General features: G+C 47.7%; 1 pseudogene; it reads right to left on the reverse strand.

The window, feature by feature from the left end:
* Window positions 1-3,270: 3,270 nt before the first annotated feature.
* On the reverse strand, window positions 3,271-10,598 carry LOC119272080 (annotated as a pseudogene).
* Between the last annotated feature and the right edge of the window lie 2,467 nt (window positions 10,599-13,065).

The raw sequence follows: 13,065 nt of genomic DNA on the forward strand, positions 1-13,065 counted from the left end.
TGTAAAACAAATCAAAAAGGGTGCAAACCGTAGCACAGGAACACTAGAAATCATTCACACTGACATTTGTGAAAAATTCCAATGAAAAGTGTGGATGGGCTATGACCCGTTCATAACATTCATAGACGATTACTCCCAATATGGTTATATTTATCCAATCAAAGAAAGATCTAAAGCGTTGGATAAATTTAAGATATTCAAAGCTGAAGTTGAAAATCAGCATGATAAAAGAATAAAGATAGTAAGATATGACCGGGGGGGGGGGGAGTACTACAGTCATCACACTCCATATGGCCAAGTCCTTGGACCTTTTGCGAAGAGTTCTGCAAAACTTATCTGGGAGCTCCGGTATAGTATAACACTTGGAACTGCAAGAGGCTTGGCTTATCTGCATGAGGAATACAAGGATTGCATTATACACTGCGACATAAAGCCGGACAATGTACTTCTTGATACAAATTTTTGTCCTAAGGTTGCAGACTTCGGTATGGCAAAGCTGCTTGGCTGAGATTTTAGCAGGGCACTGACAACAATGCGGGGGACCATCGGATATCTTGCACCGAAGTGAATCTCAGGGCTTCCGATCACACATAAGTCTGACGTTTACAACTACGGAATGATGCTTCTTGAAATCATTTCGGGGCGAAGGAATGTGGAGAAAATAAAGGAAGGGAAGTTCACTTACTTTCCCATCTTTGCTGTAGTCAAGGTGAATTAAGGAGATCACCAGCAAAAGAAAGTGAATGAAGGAGATGTCATGTGCCTATTGGATAGTAGGTTGGAAGGCGATGCAGATGTGGAGCAGCTGAGCAGAGCTTGCAAAATCGCATGCTGGTGCATTCAAGATGCTGAGGATCATAGGCCAATGATGGGGCAAGTTGTTCACATGCTGGAGGGTGTCATGGATATTGAAGTACCTCCTATTCCGAGGTCGCTGCTGAATTTTGTGGGCATGGAGGATTGCACTCCCTCTACAGACTTATATAGTCTCTGAAGGGCCAAAAGCTTCGTTCCATCTGTCCAGATCTACATCAAGAATTAAGTTTGTCTCTTTTGTACTATATTTCCTAAACTGCACTTGTCCCTTATTGGCCAAGGTTCTGAACTACGATTTGTTACATTATATATAGACTTGTGGAAAAGCTGCTTTAAGCCTTTATGACACGAAGGCTTGTCCGTTCATCTTCAGAACAATTAAACTACTACTCGGTACAAGTTTATTTATTAGTTATTCCCTCTGTCCCAAAATATAAGAACGTTTTGACACTATATAGTGTAAAAACATTCTTATATTTTGGGACGGAGGGAATACTTGTTAGTATGGTTGTAGATTTATTTTCCTCTTTTCCCGATGATGCATGGTTGTAGATTCTGGTGAATATTTTAGTAATGGCATGAAAGACTGAACAGTACCAAGACATTTCAGGCTCTAAAATATATTACTTTTTTTAAAGATCCGGGGTTTTCGGCTTCATTGATTTAGGAGAAAGCAACGGGAGAACAAGGGGTGATCAAGCGATCAAGGGTACAAAAGGAGAAACGAAAAGAAGATACAGGTGGCCGGCATTATCCTAGGGCTACTCTCTCGCTACATACTCCCCAAAAGGGGGCTCTAGGCATCTTGCTCCCGCCAGTCTCCACAGCTCAAGCGTGTTCCTGATGGCGTGCAGCACGTGTCGGCGTGGGGCAGCTTGCTGTTGAATACGCATGCGTTTCTCTCCTTCTATATCTCCCAGACTATCAACATCATCAACGATTTCAATCCTTTCATGGAGCTTGATGGTGTTAGTTGGACTATTCTTTTCCAGTGGCTGAGGGAGGAGTGGCTCCTTGATCTGCTAAGTTGCAATGCTGCACAACCATTCCAGGTGGATGTCGTCTCCCAGATCGAGCGTGATAGTGGGCAATCCCAAAAGAGGTGAGTAGAACTCTCGAGATTTCTGAGACATAGGGTACAAAAATACCCATTTGGCCACCCGCGCCGCTGCAGGCGATCGTTGCACCAAAGTCTGTCTTGGTGAAGTAGCCATGCAAAAATTTTGACGGTTTCGGGGGCCCAGGCCTTCCAGATTGCCGCCTTGATTCCTGGAGCATCAGCATCGTCAGTTTGCAGCTTGTAGGCAGCACTAGCAGTGTAAGAGTTGCCACCGCCGGCCACCGAGGCGATCGAGTCTTCATCTGTGGTTAGTGTGATGTTGGCTGTGTGCAGCTTGCGCCACAGCTGCACGTACTGCACAACTATTTCACCCGTGTTACCGTGCTGCAAGTCCTGGATCCATTTGTCATTGGCTAGGGCTTCGTGTACTGTCCTGCTCTTTCCACGCGAGTGCTGAAAAAGAGTTGGAAACTCTTGACAAAGAGCCATTGATCCTAGCCAAGAGCTTGTCCAGAAGCTGGCGGTCCTTCCGTTGCCCAGCTGAATTGAGGTGGCCGATGCAAAGAGCAGCCGGTCGTCGTGATCGCACGGGACAGGAAAGTTCATCCAGGGGCTTCGCTGTTGCTACCAGGTGAGCCACGGCCATCTCATCCGCAGGGCAGAACCAAAGCGATGAAGATCCAAAATGCCAAGTCCTCCCTTGTCCACCGGCCGACAAACCTTTTCCCAAGCCACTTTGCATTTGGCGCCAGTGATTTTCTCATCTTGCGCCCAAAGAAACTGTCTGCGGGCCTTGTCCACTTCCTTTAGAATTTTCTTTGGGACCTTGAGGATGGTCATGGCAAACACTGGAAGTGCAGTTAACGCCGCACGCACAAGAACGCGCCAGCCCGCCATGCTCATGAGCCATCCCTTCCACCCCGCCAGTCTAGCATGAATTCGATCAATTGTGAATTGGAAGTGCACCAGCCGCAATTTCCGCGTGGAGATTGGCAGGCCGAGGTAGGTGGTTGGGAAGGAGGATTGCTGCCCTTCGAAGCTTGCCATGTTGTAATCTGGAAACCCATATCAGATCCATCCAATGAACTTCAGATAACTCCAAAACAAACAGAAACTACTCCCTCCATAGCTTGCAAAACATCTTATATTGTGGGACGGAGGGAGTAGTTTCCAGAATAAAGTGTGGGTCTCGGTGTTACAATAAGCAAAAGGTTTTATCCTCTGGTTTTGTAACTTGTATGGTGTAATTCGCTCAGAGTTCAGCGTGACTCCTAAAGAGTCATCTTGGAGCTTCTTCCATGATTCCATTTCATTTCCATTGCTTTTTCAGAAAGTCCTCAAGGGAGTAAGACAAGCCAGTCCATGAATCAGAGCAGCTTCTGCTACCTCACTAACTAATATCTGCTCTGTATTGCAGGGGAGTCCATGCTGTCCAGCCAGACATCGGCGATGTAGTGGTAAGCCGCCTCCGTCAAGTGGACGCCGTCCTAGAACAGACAAGCAGCCGGTTTCTCACATAGGTTTGCACCTTCATCACCACAGAAAAGTGTCCCAGGCCCTCCGCAACAGATGGTAAGAACATCTTCAAACCCTGGAGAATGACAACCATCAACCTTTACCACCACCTACTACAAACAGCCTGCTGCAGAATATAGCTCTGAATTTGCTTACCATACTTGCGAGGCGACTCCACCACGTCCATGATTGGACCGAAGAGGTCTGCGTAAACGATCATGCCGCCCGGGTGCCTGCCCCGGAGCTTCTTGAGGGCCTCCTGCAGCAGCAGGTTGTGGTGCATCCCTAGCTTGTTGATATCTTCCAGGCAACCGGTGGTGGAGTTGTATTCTGCCGGGGCGGCATCGGGGAACAAGGCGAGAACCGGCGGTGCGCATCCCGATGGGATTGTCCCCGGAACCACGAAATTTGTCGCCCCGTGCTTGATCAGCCTCTGTTACCATTGCAATAGCTAGATCAATACCGCGTAAACTGCCTCTGTTACCATTTCTGCAATGCAGGTTGGTGATTTGCTACATGGACATTGTTGTACCTCGATGGCCGTTGAGATGGTCCTGATGACATCTGGGATTTTTTGTCTAAAAGGACCCCTGACCAACAGAATTGTCAAAAAGAACTACCTGCGGATGAAATTGTCAAAAAAGACCCTCTCACTGGTGGCGGCAGGCGCGGCAGCCGACATGTGGCACCTGCCGCCACGCTAGGAGGCGGCGGGCCCTGCCGCCATAGCAGGAGGCGGCCGCGCGGGGAAAACGGGTTTCGCCCAATGGCGTCGCTGGGACGGAACGGGCCCGGAGTGGCGGGCCCCGCCGCCACTGGGCGAGGCGGCGAGCGCTGGCACTGCCGCTCCTTGGCCGGCAACGCCTGCTGCGCGCGGGCCGAGACGTGGGCCAGGCCGCCACCGGAGGAGGCGGCATCTTTTTGTTGCTTTGCGCACGCGACACCTTTCCTGTTGCAGATGGTGCTGATTCCCACACACTGATTCCCACGATTCCTTGTTTTGCTATCTGCCACAAGTTTCGATGATCTGGAATCGGATTCCCGCCTAAAACTAATCCTATGTAGACACTGATTAAAGCAGTGTGTGATTCCTGCTTCCGTCTATTGCTGCAGCCGAAGCGACAACACTCAGACATGCTGATTCTACGCGTGTTTTCTTGCCGCACACTCGAGAGCGTTGTTGTTGCTGCGTGTGATGAGACACCGCGATGCTGGAATCCGAGGCCGTGGTAGGTGAGTTCTGGCTGGTTCTACCGACAATACAGTGCTCCTCTTCTTTTTAAACGCACAACCGCGGCTCCGTGCGCATACACTCTCTCTCTCTCTCGAATATCTCTGGTTGTCTTCTCTGCCTCTCTGCTCTGTCTAAGTCTACAAGAATACACAGAAAGAAAAACTTGGTAGTCACTTTCACTAGTGATTTTGGCCGATTTAGAGTTGGATTTCGAAGATGGTGTAGTTGAAGAAAAGATAGATTAAGGTAAGATCTATCCATTTTTGTTGGTTTCGTTCGCATGCATGATGTTTTTGTTCTGTTTTATTAGTTCCTAAGTGTGTATTGTATGTTTTTTAGGCATTATTTCAGCACTTGGAGGAGTCATTTGGAGTCATTGAGAGTTTCAGGTGTAGGATTTGCGTAGCGAAGTGAACTATGAAGTTGAAGATCAAGGTATGAGCTTTGCAATACATGAATTTTTTTATGCATGCACGGTGGTAATTAGTTAGTCTTTTAGCTCGTCATTAGCTATGCGATATTAGTGCTTAGAGGTTAGAAATAATTTCAGACGACAGATACAACATTTATACAAATTTTTTTAGAAGAGTAAGTTGAAGATGTTGTACCAATGTTAGCTGCGTCCATTAGTATTGACATGCGAGAAGCTCTTAATACGGTAATTAAGAAACAAATTGCACTGTAATTATTCAATGCATGTGGTATGTTTATTAATAAGTCTATGGTTAGGAAACCGTAGGTCTACTTTGTTATGTTGCAATAATCTAAATTTTATATGTTAAGATTAGGTGCTAATGTACTTAATGATGTATGTAATTAGGTAAAATAATTCATCTTAGTAGCAAACAAGGAGGAGATGACGTGATTGAAGAAATTGTGTTTTCATCTTCGTTGTCCCTTTTGAGGTGATGACCACATACATGCAAGTGCTATTTTCATACTTTTGGTAGCAGAAAGAAATATCCGTGTGTAATATTGATGTTCATGTGATAATAGGTTGACTCCGTTCATATAGTACTGGTGACGGATATTTATTTGAACTATTTTGACGCTTAATTGCATTTGCAAGCACATCCATATTGGAGCTAAGGTATAAAATGACGCCGTAATTTTGTTAATATTTTTTATATTGATGTAATGTTGTGAATAATGTGCATGCCGCTGTAAATATTATTATTTGTAAATAAATGATTGTTATCGTATGACATGACAAAATTATATAAAGCCGGAAGAAAATAAATATTTTATTCATATGATATTAAAATGTTATTATCGTACTATTATGTTTAGTGGTTGTTTGGATAGCGAGTAATTACCCTCGATTTTGTCATAACCTGTTGTAAGGAAATTTTGTAGAAAACCAGTTTTTACTAATAGTCGTTTTTCCGAAAGCTCGATTTTTTTTGCATGTTACGAGAACCAGTTTAGGATATATTTGGGGTAGTTAAAGAAAAGCAAACATAGTTTTAGTTTGTGACACTCGTAGACGAGTTTGAGAAAAAATAGATCTCTAAATACCCGTTAACCAAACAACCCTGAAAAGTCTAAGCAAATGATTCTAAAAACAAATCGAATATTTGTAACAAAAATACAGTTATTATTTTAGTCTTATGATATGTAAATGTTTTCATCGTACTAGTACTAAATGTTCAGTTACTAATTGTTTGAAATGTAAACATGTATATTGGTTAGGTACTATGAAAAATTTAGCAGTGTACTATAGAAATGTCTTACGTGGCGGTCCTTTCGGGTTGGATGTGTCCTTGTGCTAGTCGACTACAGTTGTAGTGAGAGACATGGTCAACATGGGTTACACAGCAGTTAAAAGGTGCATCTTAGCGGTGTTTGGCCCAGGGATGCAGGAAAAAAATAACAATGAAGGCCTTCATCGTTGACGGAGGAAATGATGAGACAATTGCCTGTTGGGGTTTGCGGCCTGTCACAGGTGATCGGTCGTGGGGGTCGTACATGAGATTTGCAAGCATCCCAATAACTCAATGTATGGTCAGCCGATGGTGTATGTGGAGTTTATTTCAGTCACTGATGTTGCCGGATGCAGTAACAGGGGTGGTGAGGTCGAGTTGGCCATCACATCAGCCCCTAGTGTCGGCCCATCGGAACCGACATGCGGCCAACCTGTGTATCACACTGGATATTGGTATGCGGCCGTTGACATGAGCGAACACGTGGAGGAATTGCCGGAGGCGCTAGATGATGATGATCATTCTTCTGCTTCTTCGGAGTCAAGCGAAAGATGTTCCTCCTCAAAGGGCGGTCACAGCGGCATTGCAACCTAGGTTTTTACAGGATATGAACATCACCAATGAATTTCACTCTGCTTCTGGCCTAGGTTTTTACAGGATATAAGCATCACCAATGAATTTCACTCTGCTTCTGGCCTAGGACGGGAATCAGCGCCGTCTGCGTTGTTGTCGCGCGTGCAGCAACAGACGGATGCCGCCTGCTGCGGTGGTGGCCTGGCCCACAGGCTGGGCCCGCGAGCAGCACGGCCTGTCGGCCTACGAGCGACAGCGGCAACAGTGGCCGCCTCGCATGGTGGCGGCATGGCCCACTTGGCCTCGCCCGTTCCATCCCGGCTCGGGGTACTGTTCGATTAGCGTTTTAGCCTGGTCGCCGCCTACAGGCGTGGCGGCAGGGCTTGTCGCCTCCTAGCGTGGCGGCAGGTTCCACGTGTCGCCTGTCGCGCTTGCCACCACTAGTGAGGGGGTCTTTTTTGATAATTTTATCCGTAGGTAGTCCTTTTTGGCAATAGCATTCGGCAGGATGGTCTTTTTGGACAAAAAAACGACATCTAGAACGAACGACATGATCTCTTGCACGCTCTTAGTGAGGAAAGAGAAGTGGTAGTCGTTGACCCCGAGTTCGCCCACGAAGAAGAGGGATCTGCCGAAGAAGGTCTGGCACTCTGCAGAGAAAATGTAAGGTTCGTATGATCAATTCCTTATAGTTCTTCAGGTAGCTAAATACGTACTTCGTGGCATGACTTACGTCGCTTGACTTGGAACTACCACCAACCTTTGGTTGTGGGCCACTGCTAGGCGTTGTTCGGCTGACGTGAGACAATCGTAAACCGCCTCCTAAGCCATTGGATGAGGCCATGCGCAGCCGTCCGATATGTGCCAGTTGGACCACAAGCGCAACCCAGCAGAAATGGGCGATGCTAAGCGCGGGCGCACCGGTCCAATAATTCCGCCGGTCTAGTCCTAGCCGCCCGATCAGTCTCTAAATACCCGTTGGATCTGACCCAAGCGTTCTTCAACCTCGCGACGCGAGATAGAAAAAAGCACAGGGAAAAAAAAAAAGAAGGCAGCGCCTCCGCTCGCGCTTGCCCGCCATCGTCGACGCTGCTCACCAGCGTCCCTGCCGCTTGCTCCCAGCATGGCCCGCCCCCGGTTGCAGCGCCCCCTGTTCGCCCAGGCTCTCGGCGGTTCGCCGCATGCAGCTCCTGCCGGCGAAGGTCGCAGCTCCGACGAACAGCAGTGCTCCATCCAGCTTGTAGCAGCGTTGTTCGTTCGTCGAGGTTGCATCCCCGATGAAGCTGTCCAGTAGTTCACCGGGTTGTATCAAGCAAAAAGGCCTCGTCCCAGCAAAAGCATTCATCGTTCCAGCAAAATCAAAACATCGCCGTGGCTGGGTTGTAACAAAAAATTGTCACAGGTTCCAGCAAAACAAAATGACGGTGCCAGCAAAAACGAGTCACCATAGTTTGGTTCCAGCAAAATGTTAGTGAGGTTGCAGCTTCCTCGGCGACCGGTTCCAGCAAAAAATAATGACGGTGCCAGCAAAACGAGTCGACAGTCATTTGGTTCCAGCAAAATGTCAGTGCGGTTGTAGCTTTTCTGTCGACTGGTTCCAGCAAAGTGACACGCCGGTTGCAGCATCGGTGTTGGTTCCAGCAAAATATCAGTGTGGTTGTAGCTTTTCCAGCGACCGGTTCCAGCAAAATTACACGCCGGTTGCAGCATCGATGCCCTCGACAGATGCTGGTCGTAGTTGACGCATGCAACATGGGTGCTGCCATACCATGGCCACCCGTCGAAGCATCCGTGGCCGCCCCGCCGATGGTTTGAAGAGCGGCTGGTTGCCGTCGCCGGTACCTGTGAACTCCGCCGAGGCTGTTGGGGAAAAGAGGAACGCCGGCCATGGAGAAGAGCTCCTACAGACAGGCGCACGCGCACTTGAAGCACCGGTGCAAAAGCAAAAATTGAGAACAGGGGGAGAAGGGTGAGGCATTTAGGACGGCGTCGAATGGGCTTCCGGCGCATCCGCTCATCGTCGTTGTCGCTGTCACCGGCGGTGTCTACAACATGTGTGCACGGAAGGATAAAGAAGGAGTGGGAAGATAAGGTATGTGTGGAGGACAATGCGACTGTTTTGTGCCATACGATCTACATGGATCCAGTGGCCCGCGCGCGACCGGCTGAAGTTTCAGCCGGTCCGCCGGGTGGAAACGTTTACCAGCAGAAATTGACTCCGTCGTCTCTTCAGTGCAACACTACTCCATCGCTCTTCGTCATCCCGTCTTGCAGTGCTGCCTGTTGACGACCTTCGAAATCAGCCGGTCATCTCCGCCACAGCAAACATCCCCGTTGCATTGAAGCTTCTGCGTCGTCTAGCTCAACAAGCTCGACAAGATCCACCGAAGATGACCGATGCCTCATGCCGAGTGCGTCGGGAGAGCTGCATAGCAGCGCCGACGAGGTTGCATCGCAGCATCGGTGTCTCATGCCGCGTGCGTCGGGAGAGTTGCATCGCAGTGTCGGTGCCTCATGTCGCGTGCATCGGGAGAGCTGCATAGCAGCACCGGCGAAGCTGCATCGCAGCTCCAGTACCTCCTGTCACGTGCGTTGGGAGAGTTGCATTGCAGCGCCGGCGAGGTTGCATCGCAGCTCCGGTGCCTCCTGTCACGTGTGTCGGGAGCTGCAGAGCAGCGTCGACGAGGTTGCACCACAGCCGGTCCACAGCGCGTCGCACCCCATCCGACTAACAACGCTTGAATGCTTTATCGGAGCACTGGCTGCCACCGGCCAGTGTTGTTTCGCAACACCACAAAACGGCCATGATGGATAGACGCACTGGCTTGGGACAGTGGCTTGGGGACAGCGCGTCCATGGCGAAGAGACGTATGGCCTTGGGGCAGTGGCTTGGAGACAACACGTCCATGGAGGAGACACGCACGGTTTGAGGCATTAGCTTGGGAACAGCACGTCCATGGTGGGGAGGCGCGGAAATCAGCCGTGGAAGAATCGAGAGGTTAGAGACGAGGGATCAACGGATGGCTCGCCTGTTCCGCTAAGAAGATAAGGTTGGGCAGGGCCCACAACGATGCGTGGCGTGAGGAGCGGGCGGTTTATGTGAGTTGTGTTATCAGTCAGTTGATTTTCTTGGTTGTGCGGCAGAGAGAAGGCTTGAGCGACTCGAACCACTGCAGCTGTACGGCCAAGCTGGCGTTAAGAGGGAACTTGCCACCGTGGAAGAAAGTGGCGTCGAGAGCGGTGGCGCTCCCGACGGCGAAGTTGGTGCCTCGGCGGAAGCTCCCGTTGTGCGCCAGGGACGGCGGGACGAGCGGCAGGCCCAGGCGCTGAGCTGCAAGCAGACCAGTTGAGTTGACCACCTCAGATCAGTAGAGTTTGTTCAGTGCGTATGTGTAGTTGTGTACCGATGAAGTCGATGATGAGGCGGCCGTCGGAGTTGCGGCCGGTGGGGCGGCCGAAGAAGGTGGAGCCGTAGGGTGGCCGCGTGACAGGGTCGAAGATGGAGCTGGCGGCCAAGACGACGGGGTTGTTGCCGGTGTCGGCGAAGGGAGTCGCCGAAGCTGAAGATGGAGTCGTAGCGCCGGGCAGAGAGGCCCATGGGGGAAGGAGGGATCAGTGCCAATGTCCATCCCAGCTCCGCGACGAAGAGGAACAGCCAGTCAGCGCTCGGCAGCTTGCACATCTTGGTGGTGACCATGGCTTGTGGTGTGGGGGTTGACACCTCGCAGTGGCAACAACGGCTGACGATTCTCAGCAGGGGACAGCTCGAGGCTGGCGTAACTGTAGTTAGTACTACCTCCTTCATGATTTATTAGTCCATGTTATAATTTGGGTCAAATTTTGACCATATATTTGACTAATAAAATTTCAATACATGTCACAAATTATTTTGTTAGATTCGTATTCGAATATAGTTTTAATGATAGTACTTTTTGCTATGTATAACTTATATTTTGTTAGTTAAAATCATGGTCAAAATATGACCTAATAACTAATATATAAGAGGACTAATAAATCATGGTCAAAATATGAAGTTTTCTACACCGCGAATGCACGTGCTTGCCACGCGGTGCTAGTTTACTTCTCCACTTAACATTTTCCATGGGAAAAAGGAAGAATTTGATTATGTCATGTCTATATGTGAGATAAGGACATGTACAATGATGGCATATGGATATAGATGTTCCATGAGAATAAGTAGGTTGAGGCATCTACATTGATTTTTTCTCTCTCCAATACAAGCTATCATTAGTGAGCCTCATCAAGAAAAAGAAAATAGACTTCCACTACACATGCATCTCTACTATCCACTTTAACTTTTCCAGCTTTATGCACTGAACCACCTTTTTCTTCTTCAAGCACCCGTCTCTTGTAAAGGATCCAGCTTCTCTATCTGAATCTATTTTTTCTGTCATCCGATCCTACATGATCCATGGGGCATCATCCCGGGACTATGCATTGACCATGTCCTAATACCTCACATCTAACACGACATCATCCTACATTCTGTTCACAACTCCATCTCCTTCCTTCCTTCCTGCTAAATTCGGATCTAGATCCTCTGACATACAATGGGAAGTCAGGGGAAGCTACAGTACCCTAACATCCCTTCACAACATTTCCCTAAACCATGATCTAACAAAAAGATCGACAAACAGTAATCATCTACCGTAATTTGCCAAACAGTACCGAGTCTACATTGATTCACGCACAGTGCTAGCTCCCTAACATCCCTTCCTTGTTTTATACACAAAGTTCACTGTAGCTTTGTGACTTTCCTTGTGCATGTTAGAGGATCCGGCTCAACTAAATTCTTGTTGTTTACACATGCCTATTTGTTTGTCATGGCCTCATGGCCCTGTTTGTTAAATTTTCACTTGTAGAGATGAAAAAAAAGCTAACTGAACAAAAGAAATAAAAGACAAATCTTCAGTTTCTTCAGTTTGCATATTAGATAGTGTGCACTCATCCATGTGTTCCGGCAAATGGAAAACTACTAACTGCACAAATATAAATCTATTTTGAAGTTAGAACTACCTCTGACAAAAACAGACACGAGAGAAAACTAAACTGCACATATCTAGCCGCACATACTCCTTCAGCAAATCCTTTCTCACACTTCAAAACTAGATGCTTTGTACACAAAAAAACCTCTGTCTTTCAATGATGTACAAAATGCTATAACATTCGACGATAGATACCTAAGAAACTTTGGTAGCTCAAAGGCCAGTGCCATTTATTCCAAAAAAACACAAAAATGGAACACTTTAGGGAACAATTACTAGTTACCACACTACAGAGACAATGCTAGCCCAGCTGCCTTCTGAACGTGTCTATGTACAGTTTGATCACATATTATAGGCCTCACTTGGTTCACTAGTAGAAAAAGGGCCTAATATGAAGCACATTAGTCCAGGTTTGTAACTGAACCGACACTAATGTGCTCATTAGTGCCGGTTCCAACGGCTAGGCGGACGACGCTCATTAGTACCGGTTCATGGTGAACCATTAGTACCGGTTTGTGCCATGAACCGGTACTAAAATGGTGGTGGCAGGCTTGTGGCAGGCTGGGGCCCCACTAGCACCTTTAGTACCGGTTGGTTATATGAACCGGGACTAGAGATGCACCTTTAGTCCCGGTTCATATAACCAACCGGTACTAAAGGTCATCCTATATAAACCCTTTCGTCGAGCCCGAGCGCTCTGTTCTTCCCCTTTCCCCTCTCCTCTGTTTTCTTCCTCTTCCTCTCGAGCTCACACTTCATTTTTGCCAAAATTTGTGAAGATTTGAAGGCACCCCATCCATCTAAGTGATCACAAACGTTAGCAACTTTGTCCTTTCATCTCTCATTGCTAGATTAGTTCTTGCAATGCTCTATAAGTATAGTGATTTGTGGGTTTTATTTTGGGAGGAATTATATGTGGTGGTATTTGATTTATGTGCGATTTGAGGTCAAAATAACTCTTAGTTTGCATATGTAGGTGTGGTTTACTCAGTGTCTTCCCGTCTCCGTCCTAACCACCGTCGATCGCCCGCACCGTCCCGTCGCCGGCACCACCTTGTGGTGAGCCTCTTGTTTCTTACCTTTTTAATATAAAAAATCATGTTTGTGCTATTTAGATATATAGTTACTCGTATAATTATCTTACCCGTACGTTGTTTG

The sequence above is a fragment of the Triticum dicoccoides genome, chromosome 3A, assembly GCF_002162155.2.
Source record: "Triticum dicoccoides isolate Atlit2015 ecotype Zavitan chromosome 3A, WEW_v2.0, whole genome shotgun sequence".
NCBI lineage: Eukaryota > Viridiplantae > Streptophyta > Magnoliopsida > Poales > Poaceae > Triticum > Triticum dicoccoides.